At 44.9% G+C, this 16,117-nt stretch overlaps 1 protein-coding gene across 1 annotated transcript in view; it reads right to left on the reverse strand.

Moving 5' to 3' along the window:
* Positions 1–14,353, reverse strand: part of SLC7A14 (solute carrier family 7 member 14) — a 57,283-nt gene extending 42,930 nt beyond the window's left edge. Inside the window, exon 1 of the mRNA XM_035133216.3 lies at positions 13,783–14,353. The gene's annotated coding sequence lies outside the window, so the exon portion shown is untranslated. The remainder of the gene's footprint in view (positions 1–13,782) is intronic.
* Between the last annotated feature and the right edge of the window lie 1,764 nt (positions 14,354–16,117).

A 16,117-nucleotide genomic window follows, 5' to 3' on the forward strand; every position in this document is an offset into this window, starting at 1 on the left:
AATAAAGGTTCCTCCTTTCAGTAGCCTCCCAGCATTTCTTATGGCGATTTTAACACAAAGAACACAGCTGAGACTCTCCAAGCAGCGAGCACATTTGTCTTTCAAATGGGATTTTTGTTCCCTCCCCGCAAATGAACGACACCTTCCTTTTGTGAGCTGTGTGGTCTGATTAATGCAAGATCAAGGTCTCCCACTGCTTATACAGCTATGAAGGATTGCAACTCGCTGCTCCACTTCTCTGTTTTCCTTGGCCCATTGATCAAAGCAAGGGGCCACAGAAAGCAGGCCATTTCATGAGCCAAAGTAAGGCAGGATGAAAGAAACGTGAACATCCTGCAATTGTGTGCAAATGCTGGAAATGTAAAAAGCATAATACAGAATGCAGAACTCAGCTTCCTAAGGCTATAGACTTCCTATTTCTTTCATTTTGTTCATGGACCGTCAGCCCTTCTCCCTACCTGCCTCAAATGCTTCTGGCAGACTGGAATGCGGCCTTCAACTGTGATACTGTCTACCTGGGTGGAGGATGGAAAGGTGTGTGTGTGTGTGTGTGTGTGTGTGTGTGTGTGTGTGTACAACCTCTAACTTTTGCAGGCCTAGAATGTATCCTATTGTATAAAGGAAAGATGCTCATCCTTTCATATGGCCATGCCCGCCAATGTCAGGTGGCCCTCAGAAAGTCCCCCATGAATAAATGTGGCCCTTAGGCTCCCATGCTTGACATCAATGATTCTAGACACAACACTTTTTTTGCCCGCAGAGTAAAGTATGCTGATTTACACACCATTATCCAAAACCTAATTTCTGTTGGGCTAAACAGAATTCTAGACCCCCTGCCAGTATTTAGCCTAGATCTGTGTATTATTCCCACACACCTCTGCATAGATTTCTTTTCGGCAATGCCACATTGTCCCCCACCACCTCTATGCACTGACACATTAATTCCACAATCCCGTTTATTCCAGCAATCATCCACTTTCCTGCTAGGGTTGTAAAAAAACCTGCCTGGCTCTGTAATTCTGTAGATGTAAATGAATTAAAATAAGTAGGTGCGAGGGGAGGGGGCAATCCTTGCTTGAGTCATGCCACTGCAATACCTGCTTCTTTCTTAACAGCCTGTCCTGTTGACTTAATTTATAGTATTATAGAGCTCAGTAAATTATTGATATAATCACATAAAAGGAGAAGAATACAGGAGCCACGTGATCTGTTTGGAGTCCTTCCGGCAGGATTCCCCACTTGCTGTTTTTATTTTCTACAAATGCTGGGGGGGGGGGGCAGATCCTGCGGTGATGCTCTATTCCAGAGACTCTATGAAGCACAAAATAAGAGGCAGGTTAAGGGACAGCAGGGACCCACCTAACACCCTGGTTTGGGACTGGAACCAAAAACCACATAGCTCACGGGCAAAAGCAATCCTCCATGAGCGGCAGGCGAGGAGACAGACCAGCTACAAAAATCGTAGCGGCAAGCTGGCTGCCACTATCGGTTGTGCCTCAGCCTTCATGAATTAGTAATCGTTTACGAGGCTGTGATGTTTCTAACGCTGACTCATTTCCCTCCCCTTCTCAGCCACCATAGGCGTAAAATAGTAGTAGCTTCTGCTGGAGCGATTACTCAGAGAGCAGAACCAAATCGTCAGAATGATTCTGCAAAGAATCAGTTGCTGGTCTGGACTACTGCAGACTGCAGCTAGAAGCAGAGGACTCTTAATATATCTGTAAGTGGAGGCCTGCAAAAATTCTGTTAATATATCTGCAAGTGCAGCCTCCAACAAAATGTTGCTGCCCAGGATCCATTCCGCCCGCCAGCCACATTTTCCATGCCCCCTTCCCATCAGTCACTCAGCATTCTGTGGCCACCGAGCATGCTCAGTTCTCACTGGGTTGCTTTGTGGCCCAGCCCATCAATACCCGTCTTTAGGGTTTCCCCCTCAAAGAACGTTGTATGCACCTGCAAACACCTCCCAAGCCTGCTGATACATTTCTCTTGTGAATAGATGCTGCTATTTTGGCAACATACCTGTAAGGTTCAGGGAATAAATTTGCTGTTGGTAAATTGGGGTGGCCATCCTCTTTGCGTTTCTGCATGTGAGCATCCATAAACATCAGCTCGGCCTGATGGGAATTGTAGTCCAAAACACCCCAGAGGGCCCTATGCTGAGGAAGACTGTTCTAATCATTTGTTTCTACTCTCAGTGGCTCAAGGTGCATGCAGTGAGATGAGGTGGTAGACTTGTAAATTGGTAGAATGTACTCCAGCACTTCAGAATGCAGGTGTTGGTTCCACATTTTTGAATGCTAGTTATGGTAGAATCATAGAGTTGAAGGGACCATGAGGGTCATCCAGTCCAACCCCCTGCAATGCAGGGATCTTTGGCCCAATGTGGGACTCAAACTCAAGACCCTGAGATTAAGGGTCTCCCGCTCTACCAACTGAGGGGATCTGCACTTGCAAAATTGCACAGTAAAATAATGAGAAAGCTGAGATTCCATATATTCTAGGTGTGTTTGTTTTTAAGCATGCATGGAAGCATGTTATTTGAAAGAGTTTCAAAATACGCAAAAGAACAAATATGGCATGCCAACCAGATGTCTGAGGTTTATTGTTTTTTTAAAAAATAGCATCCGTGCCTTAAAAGAAATCCTAAGGTAAACAGTGAAAGTTCAACATAAGAATACACAGTCAGTGGTCTAAAGCATAGAATATGATTTAACCTAGAGCAATGGAGGGGGGAAGGATGCCTGTGAAAGTTCAGGTTCCCCCCTCTTATTCATGTAATCAAAAAAACAGTACCAATCAGCTGGAAATGAGTCATTGTGCTCTGTCACCTAGCTGGTATCTGAAGATATATATACACTGCATCAGACCAACACGGCTACCTACCTGAATCTAGAACCTAGCTAGCTGTATTTTGTTGGTCAATTGCCAAACCCTATTAAGCCAATTTGATAAGGATGTCCCTTCCAAATCTTTCCAAAACTGGGCCATAACAAGTCCAGCTGCTAGGAATACACAACCAATAAGAGGGATGTGGTTATCACCTCAGGATTTTGAAGGCATGGCAAGCACAGCTCCAGGATAGAAGTAAGGCAAGAGACCCTTGAGTGGGGAACCTTACTCAGCAAGAGGCAGAGAATGTAGAAGCTGAAGAGATGCCTCCCATTTGGTCCTTCTCCTGCCTACTCCGCTGCTTCTCAGAAGGCTTTTGCTGCTTCCAGGAGATCACAGGTACAGGTGTCTGGAGTTCCTTGCTCCAGAAAAGTACCTGAAATGAGTTATGGGCAAGATAACGGGTACTGTTGGTTGTAGACAAATGCTCCCTCTTGGTGGCTGCTCAAGAGAGGTCTGGAAGACCACAAGTGTGAGCAGACAAAATGGTTCTGCTTGTGTGTCTGCTTCTGAGAAGCTATGGGATGCACTGGTGAGTGATAAGAGAAAGGACATCAGGCAGGAAGTAGAAAGGTAAGAGGTAGCCAATGACTTCTGCTGGAGAATATCACTCCCATTGCACCGCACTGTTGTTGTTGGGTAGCAGCAACGAAAGCATCAGAAAGTCTAATGGCTTTGCATGGAAGTTCAAGCATATGTACCAGGCTATACCATGGCAGCATTCAATGATATTATGGTCAGTGGCACCGAGCCTCTTGCCGGTAGGGCCAGCCCAAGAAGGTGCCTGAAAAGGGGTCTGGGTACAGCAATAAGAACCAAAGGCATCACATTACTCTCAGATTGCTGTAAAAGCTTTTGTCAAGCTTCTGGTCACAAGCCATATTTTGGAAGAGCGGTGAAAAAGCAAGCATGTATGCATCATACTCACTCCTCACCCCCCTCCATGCAGTGAGCTCATGTCATAAGCACTGTGGGAGTCATTTTCAAAAAATAAATAAATTGGCAGCCATTTAATGTTTACTGGAATAAAACCAATTTAGCAGAAATAATGTCCTTAGAACATTATTTCTAATGATTTCTAATGTAGAACATTATTTCTAATGTAGCCTTTGCCCACATTAAGTACGGGGGAAATGGAAATCACAGAAGTGTTACTGGTATTTTCCATTCTGGATGTTTTTTTTTTTGTTATCTTTTAATTGACAACATATAAATTATAGGCTGAAAAGCACTTGTATTGGATACTGATCCCACACTTGTTCTGCATTTGGAAATGTGCCAGAGATCACTTTAAAGGGTGGTGCTCATGTTTTGGTCAAAGCTCAAAGATGGCATTTTAGAATGCTTAAAACCATGACAACTTCATGTAATTTTCTCTCCCAGTTTGAGCCTTGTCAGGACTGATACTGACATGCATTTAAGACACACCAGTAATTCATAAATAGATACAGACTTCAGATGAGCCTTCCCCAACCAGGTGCCTGCTAGATGTTCTGGAGAACAACTCTCATCAGCCCCAGCCAGTTGTGGTCCAAAACATCTGGCTAGGGACAATTTGGGGGAAAGCTGCTTTAGACTGTGAGCAATTTGAAGAGAGAAATCCAGCTTCTTCCTCTTTTGCATAACATCATAAATATTTACAGAGAGCCCCTGAGAGCTTGAGATGAAAGCCTAAATAAATTAAATCAAAACTTCAGAGAAAAAAGGATGTTACGCGATTCCGTTTTCAGATCAACTTTGTAGGCCATAAGCCTAGAGAAACACTTCAGGCCCTTCTTAGACAATGCTTGTCTCCCACAAGACACCACAACTTTGACAGGTATGTGAGCTGATGCAGCAACTGGTGGATGGATACTTAGTCTAAGGTTTTCTTTTTATTGCTTCTTTCTTGCCTGGGCAATTTGCCTTTCCTGGCTTGCTAATACCAGATTTGTTGACACCACAGAGGCTCTTAGGAAACTCCATTATACCAAGTCAAACTATTTGCCCAGCTGGTCCTGCATTATAGACTGTAATCTGCAGCAGGAACTCAAGCAAAGGTTTTTCATACTACCTATTACTAATTGATGGGGCGGGGGATTGCACCTGTGCTAGCTGTGGCACCATATCATTTATATAAAAGTTAAAAAGTGTGGGAGCCAATATGCAGCCTTGTTTCACGCCTCTTGATGTCTTTAATGCTTCCGAGAGACCTCCCTTTAAGCCCACTCTGACTCGTGTTTTGGTACCACTATACAGTTCACAAATTAATAATTATAGTTGTGGGTCTATATTAGCGTTTGAGAATTTCTCCCACAGTCTGTTACGATTAATTGAGTCGAAAGCAGCAGATAGGTCAATGAAGGCAGCGAACAGGTTACATTTGCTTTGATTGATATATTTGTTAATAATATGAGACAGTGTAAAGCACTGGTCAGTAGTGCTATATCCAGCTCTGAACCCTGCTTGTTCCTCATGTAAGGTATTATTTTCACTTAGCCAGTCTGTTAATTTGGTGAGCAGGTGACAAGCATAGAGTTTAGAGGGGATGTCCAGCAAACTAATGGGGCGGTAATTTTGGGGGAGGGTTTTATCCCCCTTTTTTGTAAATTGCCACGATGATATTCAATTTCCAGCTGGCTGGCATTTGAGCTGTATTATTCATGTGGGTGTAGAGCTTTTCCAAATGGGTTGCCATCAGTCCATATGAGTCTTAAATAGCTCTGGCTGCTGAGCGATACTGAGCGATACTGATGACTTTATAACTTATAAAGTAGCGCACTATGCGTTGGCAGATAAGAAGATCAGGAGGAAAGAACTATGGTAGATAAAATAGTGGTCAGCTGCAAAGGGGATTCACATATTTAATTTGGCACATTTTACTAGAGAATCTTCTGCTATTCTATTTTATGCAACAAGCAATCTTAGTAGTTGTGACCGTGGTTTATATTGTATGTGTGGTGCCTGATGATTTTTATGGTTATTCCTGTTATTCCTTTTGTTATTTTTCTGAATGATGCCATGGCCTATGGCTGGCGCAGTAAAAGTCTATGATGTTCTTGATACCACCTGCCACTTCTAATTGGAGACTGAACTTGGGAACGTCTGCATGAAAAGCACACACATGTGTTTTGCTACTCAATGATGGAGCTACTTACAAATCTGGACTGCTGTTCTGGTTCCAACTAGGGATATGGAGAAGAGGAGATTGAGAGGAGATATGATACCCATCTTCAAATATCTAAAGGGCTGTCACATGGAAGGTGGAGAAAGCTGATTTTTCTCCTGCTCAGGAAGGTAGGGGACCCAAACCAATGGCTTAACATTACTAGAAAGGAGATTCTGACTAAATATCAGGAAGAACTTTCTGACAGTAAGAGCTGTTTGACAGTGGAACTGTCGGGAGGTGGAGGACTCTCCTTCCTTGGAGGTTTTAAAGCAGAGGTTGGATGGCCATCTGCCATGGGTGCTTTAGTTGAGATTCCCACATTGCAGGGGGTTGGACTAGATGACCCTTGGGATCCCTTTCAATTCTACGGTTCTAAGATTCTGTGACTCTAAGTAGAAGGGTGTTGTGCAATTTATGCTCCACATTTTGCAGCTGTAGTTCAGAAGTTCCAAGTTGTGTGAATAAAATATGTATGTTATATTAAAAATGTATGCCAGTAGAATCTATGACTTTGGTCCTTCCATGGGCTTCTGACATTACAGGAACAGCGTGAAGGGAAATAAGCACAGCAGCAGCTCCCACTGCTAGCAGTTTTGGTGTCACAAGGGACCCAGAGACCCAGGAGGAATTCAAACCTCTCTGCTAGATCATCATTTGGATAAGGCAGCTCATATTCTTCTATCTGACAGAGACCCAGTGTGCCTCTCTGAGAGTGCTGCAGCTACGTCCAGATTTTTAAAAGGGTTCTGAGACCATACGAATTCATACAGGCTAATTCATGCAAAAAAGTGCTTTTTAAAAAAAGTTGAAGGAATGCTGGTTAACAGCTGCATTGGTTTTTTGTTCAAATTCACATTGCTTTTTAAGATGAATTTGCTGCCTTACCTGTTGATCATGAAAATGTGATATATATATATATCCAAAATGTCACTGACACATTGCATGCCATTTAAAATTAATGAGACCATTGCTCTTTTTTTCTTCTTTGAGGAAATTCAAAAACAGACCATATTATGAGTGGAATATAGTGCCACTGACAGCAACTTGGGAGCTTACTGGTAAATGGCTATAGATAATTATTGATAAATGGCTTTATAAAGGTAAAGGTAAAGGGACCCCTGACCATTAGGTCCAGTCGTGACCAACTCTGGGGTTGCGCGCTCATCTCGCATTATTGGCAGAGGGAGCCGGCGTATAGCTTCCAGGTCATGTGGCCAGCTTTATACCTGGCTTTATACCTGGCATCATTTTGATAGCTAACCTTTCCTCGGCCAATACTGTGATATACTACATGATACATTATACTACATATAATGGTGGGAGAAGGTTTCCTAGTAATTAAGTTCCTTTAGAGTTCTGGACTAGGTCCAGAGGGTATGGCTTGCTCCTACACTGCAAATGCCCTCAATTTGCCTTAAAAATAAATAAATAAATAAATAAATAAATAAATAAATAAATAAATAAATGGCCTAAGGTTGTAAGATCATAAGCAGAATCTTTGCTGCAAGAAACAGAAGATATGTGCAGTCCAGAGTTTTGTATCCCAAAGTGGTCAACCAGATGCCTTTTCCTGCAAGACCAATTGCAGTTGTTAACAGTCGTTAACAGTCGTCAGCAGGTTTACCACTCCTATCAGCCAATCACCCATTCCCACAACCCTTCTGAGTAATACCCCTCCCCACCCTCTTACTATACATAAGGGTCTGGTGACTTCTGTTTCAGTGTATCTGAAGAAGTGTGCATGCACGCAAAAGCTCATACCTATGACAAACTTAGTTGGTCTCTAAGGTGCTACTGGAAGGAATTTTTTTTATTTTTTGTTTCGACTACGTCAGACCAACACGGCTACCTACCTGTAACTTGCAAAAACAGAGTAAGAAGACAACAGCTCTCCCACGTTCTTGCTGCCTAACAGCAGTGGTGCTGCCTCTGGATGTTAATAGTAACTGATGTTCTGGTGAGATTGCCTCAGGGAGCCCCTTTGTTGTTGGAGGGGCAGAGAGAGGACCTATCTTACTGCCCAGATACAACTATGTTAAACTCCCAGATTTCTCCTCTTGGGGGCTAGTGATCTGCTGCCTCATTTTGTTGCACATCACATGTGTCATGCCTAACGTCCATTGACAGACCTATTATCTAATCCCCTTTTAGTCTAAGTCAGCACCAAAGGCAAGTCTCCCACCAGGGACTCAAACCAGCATCTGCAGAAGACATATCACTTGCTCATCAGATGGCTCCACCAATGAAGCTGTCTGAGCATAGCTTGCCACTGTGTGCTTGTGTTTACATTTCAGCTAAGTTTGAGTGGCAATTGTAGCTCTTCAAGTAAAAGGTAAAAGGAACCCTGACCATTAGGTCCAGTCGTGGACGACTCTGGGGTTGTGGCGCTCATCTCGCTTTACTGGCCGAGGGAGCTGGCGTACAGCTTCCGGGTCATGTGGCCAGCATGACTAAGCCGCTTCTGGCAAACCAGAGCAGCGCACGGAAACGCTGTTTACCTTCCCGCTGGAGCAGTACCTATTTATCTACTTGCACTTTGATGTGCAACTTTCGAACTGCTAGGTTGGCAGGAGCAGGGACCGAGCAATGGGAGCTCACCCCATTGCGGGGATTCGAACCACCGACCTTCTGATCAGCAAGCCCTAGGCTCTGTGGTTTAGACCACAGTGCCACCCATGTCGCTATAGCTCTTCAAGTACACATAGGCTTATCACAGGAGGTGGAATGACCAAACAGAACATGATACAGTACTAGCCTGTGGTACAGAGGAATGCTCAGCATGAACTGCTTGGTGCAGGAATTGAAAAACCTCGAATGTTAGAAATTGGAAATAAACAGTAGCAGATCCCACATAGTTACTGTCCTAATACTTAACTATTCTTCTAAAACATTCAGTATCAATACAATCAATATATACCAAGAATACGGTATATATTCTTGCTCTATGGTACAGTTATGAGAATGGGAACTTCAGCACCTAGGACAGCACCTCTGCATTTTGATATCCTACCCTCTCATCCATTCATCTGGGTACACACATGCATCTTTTACATTACTGCTACCGGTACTAGCTTTGATTTAACATAAACCAGAAGCAAGGGGTCAACTCCTGACATATGACATATTTGATGGTAACAACATTTTATTGTCTCTGGTAAACTAAATTTAGATGTTCTGCTCCCATCAGAGGAACACTATGAAGCTGCCTTTTACCAAATCATTGACTCATCTAGATCAGTACTAGGGATGGGTAACCTGTGGCTCAGGCCCAGCCAGAATAGCCAATGGTCAGGGATGATGGAAGCTATAGGGGCTACAAGCTTTCCATTTATGGACCATGCTGATTGGCAGTTGCAGTTCTTCGGGTCTGCAGGCAAGGGTCTTTCCTTACCCTATCTAGAGGTGCTGGTGATTGAACATGGGACCTTCTGCATGCAAAGCATATGCCCTGTCACTGAACGACAATCCTCCTAAATGCTGAGCAGATTTCTGACCACTTCGTGCCTCCATGATTCCACCGCTAAGCACTATGCTATAGTTAAGTATGTATTGTGGTTATTTCGCTATTGTATTTTGGCTGTTTTCTGTGAACGCCTTAGAGAACAAATGTGTTAGTGGAATAAACTGACTAAGGTTATGGGCAGAGAGAAAATTTAAAATGGGTTAGGACTTAAATCAAGATGCACGTTTCTGGAAAATGCCTGAAGTGGAAATGTATTGGAGGGACATCAAGGCACAAGTGCAGGAGAACATATTCACTGATGCAAGTGAGCATGGAAGAATGGAGTGCTATAAAACCCCAGATAAATGGCGCTGCATTTACGGTGTTTTAAATAAGCACAAACAAAGAAATGTGATTTGATCAGAAGGGGAGCCACGCACCATACACTGGAGGCAACATTACTAAACAAATCACTAATTCCAAAAGCAAAGCAACAACGCACACCAATTAGAGGCACTTCAAATACAGTAATAGGGGACGGAAATGTAAATTGAAAGAACTGCCTTTTCTACTGGATGACAGAAATGGTGCTGATAATCTGGAAAGTGACATCTAGGTTATATGCAACATAAGAATGAGAAGCCTTGCTGTGTCAGACCAAAGCTCCGCCAGCCTGCAGTTTGATTCCAGTTGTGCCTAACCAGATGCCTCCAAGAAGGTTGCAAGCAGGGCGTGAAGACATCAGTCCTCCTTTCCTGTTTCAGAGTTTCTGTTGTTAAGAGGTATGCTGCCTCTAAACATGGAGTCTTAATTTGCCTATCATGTTGCTATAAATTCTCATATTCTCTATGAGTTTGTTTCGCCCTTTTAAAAAGCCATCTGAGCCAGATAGCCAAAACAGTGCGTTCCAAATGGTATTGGACTCCAACTATCATCAGCCCCAGCCAGTCAGGGATGATGGGAATTGTAGTCCACCAACATCTGGAGGGAACACATTGGCTATCCCTGGTCTAAGCTTTTGGCTATTACATGTTCTTTGGTAATGTATTCAGAAAGCTAATTATGTGTGAAGCCATGCATACATGTGGTTGTTATCTGAAGTGCTTCATGTGCACCCTCTGAGGGTTGTGTGGAGGGTGGTAACAAAAGAACAGGCACTTTCAGTAGTGGAATTCTCTCCCGAGAGAGATGTGCCTAGTGCCATCCTTATCAACTCTTAGGCACTAGCCAAAGACATTCCTGACTCTCCTGACATTCCACATATTAGGCTCTTTATTGGGGTCACATGGTATGAAGATATCCTAGCCTGTCTAATAACAAAGACTTTCTGTGTGAAAACCGTATTGTATAAAAAGGCCCCCATTTACCTCTTTTAGTTTACCCCAGAGGTATATCTGGCCCTCACTTCTAAGTGAAGCAGTCGCAAGCACATTTGCTTGGTGGCCTATAAAACTGCTGGTGAAACAGTAAGTAAAAGCCATTTTAAACAATAGGTTATAGCAAATACAACTGAAGGTATCCTCAAGCAGAGCTGCAGCCAACCCCAGTTCCCTTACTATTGTATCTACATAGCACACAGACTTGCAAACATACCGTGCACCACCACAGTAATATATTACATTGCTGCATGTATTTGCACTATCATTTATAGGTATAACTTCAGCATGTGCAATGAGTGAAGCAGCCCTAAGGCTGTCAACAGCTGGCATGTGAAAGATGCTTCTGAACCACCACTAGCTTCATGCCAGAGAAGATGAGTTCAGCAGGTGAGGGTTTTTCCTCCACGACAGTTGTGTCATGGAAAGTTCTGCGCCTGTTCATCCTCTCCATGCCATACAGCTCTGAAAGGTATAGGAACCAATTTGGGGTTAGGGATTGGAATAAGGCAGATCAACTGGGATAGCCAAGTGAGACATGATAGTTGGGGCCAATATAATTACTCTACACAGCTGTAAAGAGCCAGCATGATGTAGAGGTTAGGATCTTAACCCTACTCAGCCTTGAAGCACACTGGGTGACCTTGGACCAGTCATTGCCTCTCAGACTAACCTACCTCACAGGGTGGTTGTGGGGACTGAGGAGAAGGAAATCATGCATGCTACCTTGAGAAAATAAAGGTAGAATATAAATGAAATACAAAAAATAAATATAAATGAAATACTTAAAATGTAAACCCTGTGTGGTCACACTTCAGTCATAGCATTGTAGAGTTGGAAGGGACAGCCAAGGGCCATCTAGTCCAACCCCCTACAATGCAGGGATCTTGATTAAAGTATCCATGACAGATGGCCATCCAACCTCTGCTTTAAAACCTCCAAGGAAGGAGAGTCCACAACCTTCAAAACATTTATTCTGGAGTTCTGTTAATGGGACTATTCTGGAGCAAACTACATAAGGTTTTACAAATCTATCAGTACCACCATAAAAAGCTTTCTTGGATAGGGAAGAGTCTTTTGTTCCCTTTTTTTTTTGCTTTGAGTATCTGTAGCTGATTTTGGCAAGAGGACCCTCAACTCCTGTAACAACAACAGCTTGTATAATAGCAATGGCAGATACAGTCCTTTTCAACATCAGACCTGCCCAATAATCTAGAAGATAGATCTAATGGAATGAGCCAGATACCTGCAATCTTCTGTCTTTTGTTTATTTCTCTCTCCCCACCCCCAACTCTTTTCCTCTCAATATATTGATGATTTTGCCATCATCTACATTCTCTGCTTCCATCTGCCCTAGCATTCTTTACTTCTGCTCTTTTTCAGTTTGTTTCATAATCTGATACATAGAAGGGTTTGGGGGGTTGGGGTTGGGTGGGAGGATGACGGAGACATATGAAGGATGCATTATTTCTGTGTGATCCATCTGTGTTTATCCGTTCACTCCACGATCTCTCACTCTCAGTTTCTATTAATCCTCAGCTCATCAGTCTTAAATCCCTCGTGCCCTCTGATTCATTTACGATGCAGGCGACTAGCAATTTAAAACAACAAAAATAACCCACCCTCTGAGGTGACTCCTCTGAGATCCCTCGAGTTAAGATGTTAGGTAGCCCTCAAAATTATGCCCCTACTTTTTGGATATGGGCCGTGAAAGAAAGTGGGTTTACAACTTGAAATCAAAGGAGAATGTCCCTGCCTGCTGTGCATGTGTTTGCATGGGGTTAGCCCGAAAGACACTTGGGGGAAGAACAGTGGCAAATCTCTCCAGCGAATTCCTCTCCATTGCCCAGAGGGAGGAAACACCATTGCAACCCTCCCCGCCACCTTTCCTGCCGACAGCGTATTATCATCTACTCTCACAAACGCCAGGGACGGTGTTGTATATGAAGCCATCATAGCCCTTTTCTCCCTTCAGTTATGAAACAGGAATAACAACAACACCCTAAACGGAGCTGGCGAGGCTGAACAGCAACTTGGGGAAACCCCAGCTGGAATCAAATTTTCACCTCTGCTGCTAGGATTAGGCAAGGCGCTCTGCTTCAAAGCACACCCTTCTTCCTGCAACACGGGATATATAATAAACCTACATCTTACAAAGTGGTTGCAAAGCATGCTGAGATAATATTACTAAAGCGATTTGTATATTCAGGGTTGGGACGGGACGACGACACTAATGCTTAGCATTGCTGCTGCTGCTTCTGCTTCTAATGGTGATGTTGAGGACAGAAACACCCTGGACTGTCCATTGAATGAGCCTTTGCCCATGAGTGGAGTTTTATAGAGCAGGGGACAGAAGGAAGAGATTGCCAGGAGTCCCCTGCAAGTGAGGAAGGAGTCGGACTAAATCCCCTTCTCACCCATGGGTGGAGTGTGTGGGGCGCTCCTCTTACCCCTTCGCCCCAGTGAAACTCCTCCCATTCCTCAAACATCAAGAAAGTACTTATAAAAGACCATCTCTGGAACCCCCATGGGAGACATCCCAAGCAGGGGAAGGGAACTGAAGGTGGCTCCTGCTTCCTCTTTCATAATTGCCCTCTTCTTCATCATCCAAGGAGTAAGGGGATGTAGCAGAACCCTGGGCTGCCGAAACAGGCAGCTAATCAACTCTCCAGGGTCCCCATCCCGTAGGGAACTCTGCACCACGCCTCAATTCAACTGTGGTGTCGCTTGTGGAGTCCCAAATTTGTAATGAGGGAGAGGGCAAAAAATAAAACTAATACATCACCTTTCATCTCTCTCTCTCTCTCTCTCCCCACCACCCCCTTCCCCGCCCTCCAATAATCGCCTTAACAGGCTCTCTGCGGGAGAGGAGAGCCGGAGGGAGGGCGTAAAATGGAAGCGGAGAGAAAAGATCCATCGCTTACCCCGCGCGGATGCTGCTGGATGAGCTCAGGGCTGGAGAGGCGGCGGTGGTGGCGGCTAGGGTGGTCCAGGAACTGCGCGGGGTCCCGGCGGAGGATGCCGGAGGAGGCTGGTGCTGAGGGAGGGGGGCTGGCTGCACCTGCCGCTCCAGGATCTCCGCGGCTTCCCTCCCTGGAGAGACCCTAGCGGGGGTGGAGGGGGTGCGGGGAGGATGGTGAGAGGCCGGCTGTCGCTCAGATGCACAGAATCCACCCCCTCCCCTCTCTCCCCGGCTGCCAATCAAGCCCGGGGTGGGAGGATCCAGCTGGGATGGAGGAGGAGGAGGCGGAGGAGGGAGCGGGGTTAACTCCCGAGTTGTTCCAAGGAGAGGAGAGGCTGCTGCAGGCTTTTGAGGCGGGCGCCTCTGATGCCCTGCGCAGGGGCGCTGGCAGGAGACCTCCGGGACGCGGCGCTGCTTTCAGCACCAAGGACAGCTCCCGCGGGCTGCTGGCTTGCAGGCAGGCAGGAGGCGAGCGGATCGCTGCAGCGCTCAATTATTCAGCGCTTCTCGCTCTCTTTCTCTCTCTCCTCCTCCCTCCTGTGCCCACGTGATCCCCTCAGCAGCACCAGCAGCAGGAGCCGCGAAGACAACCATCCTCCCCCCTCCACGTGTTAGTCAGACAGCGTTAACGTGGCCCACGGAGATAACCCCACCACACCCTGGAGCCAGAGGCCCTCTTTTACCCCTGGCCAACCTCTCGCTTTGGGCTGGAATTCATGGGGTAATCTTGTCTATGTGTGACAAAAAATGAAGCCAGGCGGTTTCTCTCTGTCTGCATGTGCTAATACTTTGACAAGGAGCCACCGATCCATTCCTATGAAGTGTTTTCTCTACACCTGCTGCTTGCCCCCTCCCCCCCATTCCTCCTGACCAATGATGGCTTGAGAGCATCAGAAGAGTTGGAGAGGGGCCTTGAAGAATATCTAGTCCAGCCCCCGCCATCATGCTTTCTGAAGCCAGTGTTGAGAGCATCACCAACCAAGTGGTGCAGTTAGGGAAGGTTAGACTCTGGGCTCAGTCCTTTGGAGAATAAGGTGGGCACTTGTCTTCAAATGGAAATGTGTTATTTCACTTTCTTCAATTGGTCGTAAGTGCTGCCACTGCTCCATTCTTCTGATGGTGCTTTGACTGCATTCCATGTTACTTGTCACTGCCCTGGGACCAAATGGTGATGGGTGGGTTATATATGCAGGGTGTTCGACTAGATACCCCTTAGGGTCTCTTCCAACTCTAAAATTCTATGATTCTATGATAAACAAGACTTAGTGTTTGATCTCTGGTTTTACATGCAGCTGCCACATCTCAGATCCTTTGATGCCGTCTCTGAATGCCATTCTGTGCTGCTTACTGTATCCCTTCTTAATTTAGTCATGCACAATCGATGTATGACAAAGCCCATGTAATGTTCACAGGGGCAGGGAATAAGAGAGACTCTAGCTCATCTGTAACATGTAAGCACTCTGGAGACATTTGTCTGCATGCCAGGCTTGATGGTGACTGTGTGTGTGTCCGGGGGGGGGGGGGGCTTTTTAGCAGCATTCAGAATGCTCTTTCTTTAGAAACCCGACTGGTTCTTTTCCGTGCTGAGTTAAGATCTTTTTCTCTTTCCCAGGGTTTTTAAATGTATAATTTACTTTCGATGCTGCTTGAGCCCTGTTTTATTGCTGCATTTATTGCTGTTTTAAACTGCCATTTAATCACAGTCATTCCTGTGTTAGATTTGAAATTATTTTGTTACTGTTGTTAAATTGATTTTTTTAAAAATGTTTTATTGATTTTGGTTGTTGGCTCACTTGGAAGCCTTGGCACAAACAAAACAAACAAACAAACAAACATTCACATATCACATGGTGGCAAACTTGAATTTGCCACTATGTATGTACACTCAGCAAGGAACTAGGGCCAGACCTTACTCCGTTTATCAGCGTTTCCTAAACTTGGGTCTCCAGCTGTTTTTGCACTGCAACTCCCATCACCCATAGCTAGCAGGACCAGTGGTCCGGGATGAGGGGAATTTCATTATGAAAATCAATATGGCATTTATGGGGTGATTCCCATGTAGCCTCCTATCCTGGTATCATTTGAGTAAAAGCTACTGTTGAATGCCTACCATCCTTGAGAGCTGTCCCAGGTCCTGTAGAACCTGTTGCCATCTCAGCTATTTAAAACCTGTTAGAACCTTGAGGATAAGAAATCTGTGTCACCCAAATGCAGTTGGACTTAACACCCCTCACCCCCTGCCAGGATGGCCAATGGTCAGGTATGAAGGGAGTTATAGTCCAATAACATGTGGAAGG

This window comes from Zootoca vivipara, chromosome 5 (assembly GCF_965207765.1).
Source record: "Zootoca vivipara chromosome 5, rZooViv2.hap1.1, whole genome shotgun sequence".
NCBI lineage: Eukaryota > Metazoa > Chordata > Lepidosauria > Squamata > Lacertidae > Zootoca > Zootoca vivipara.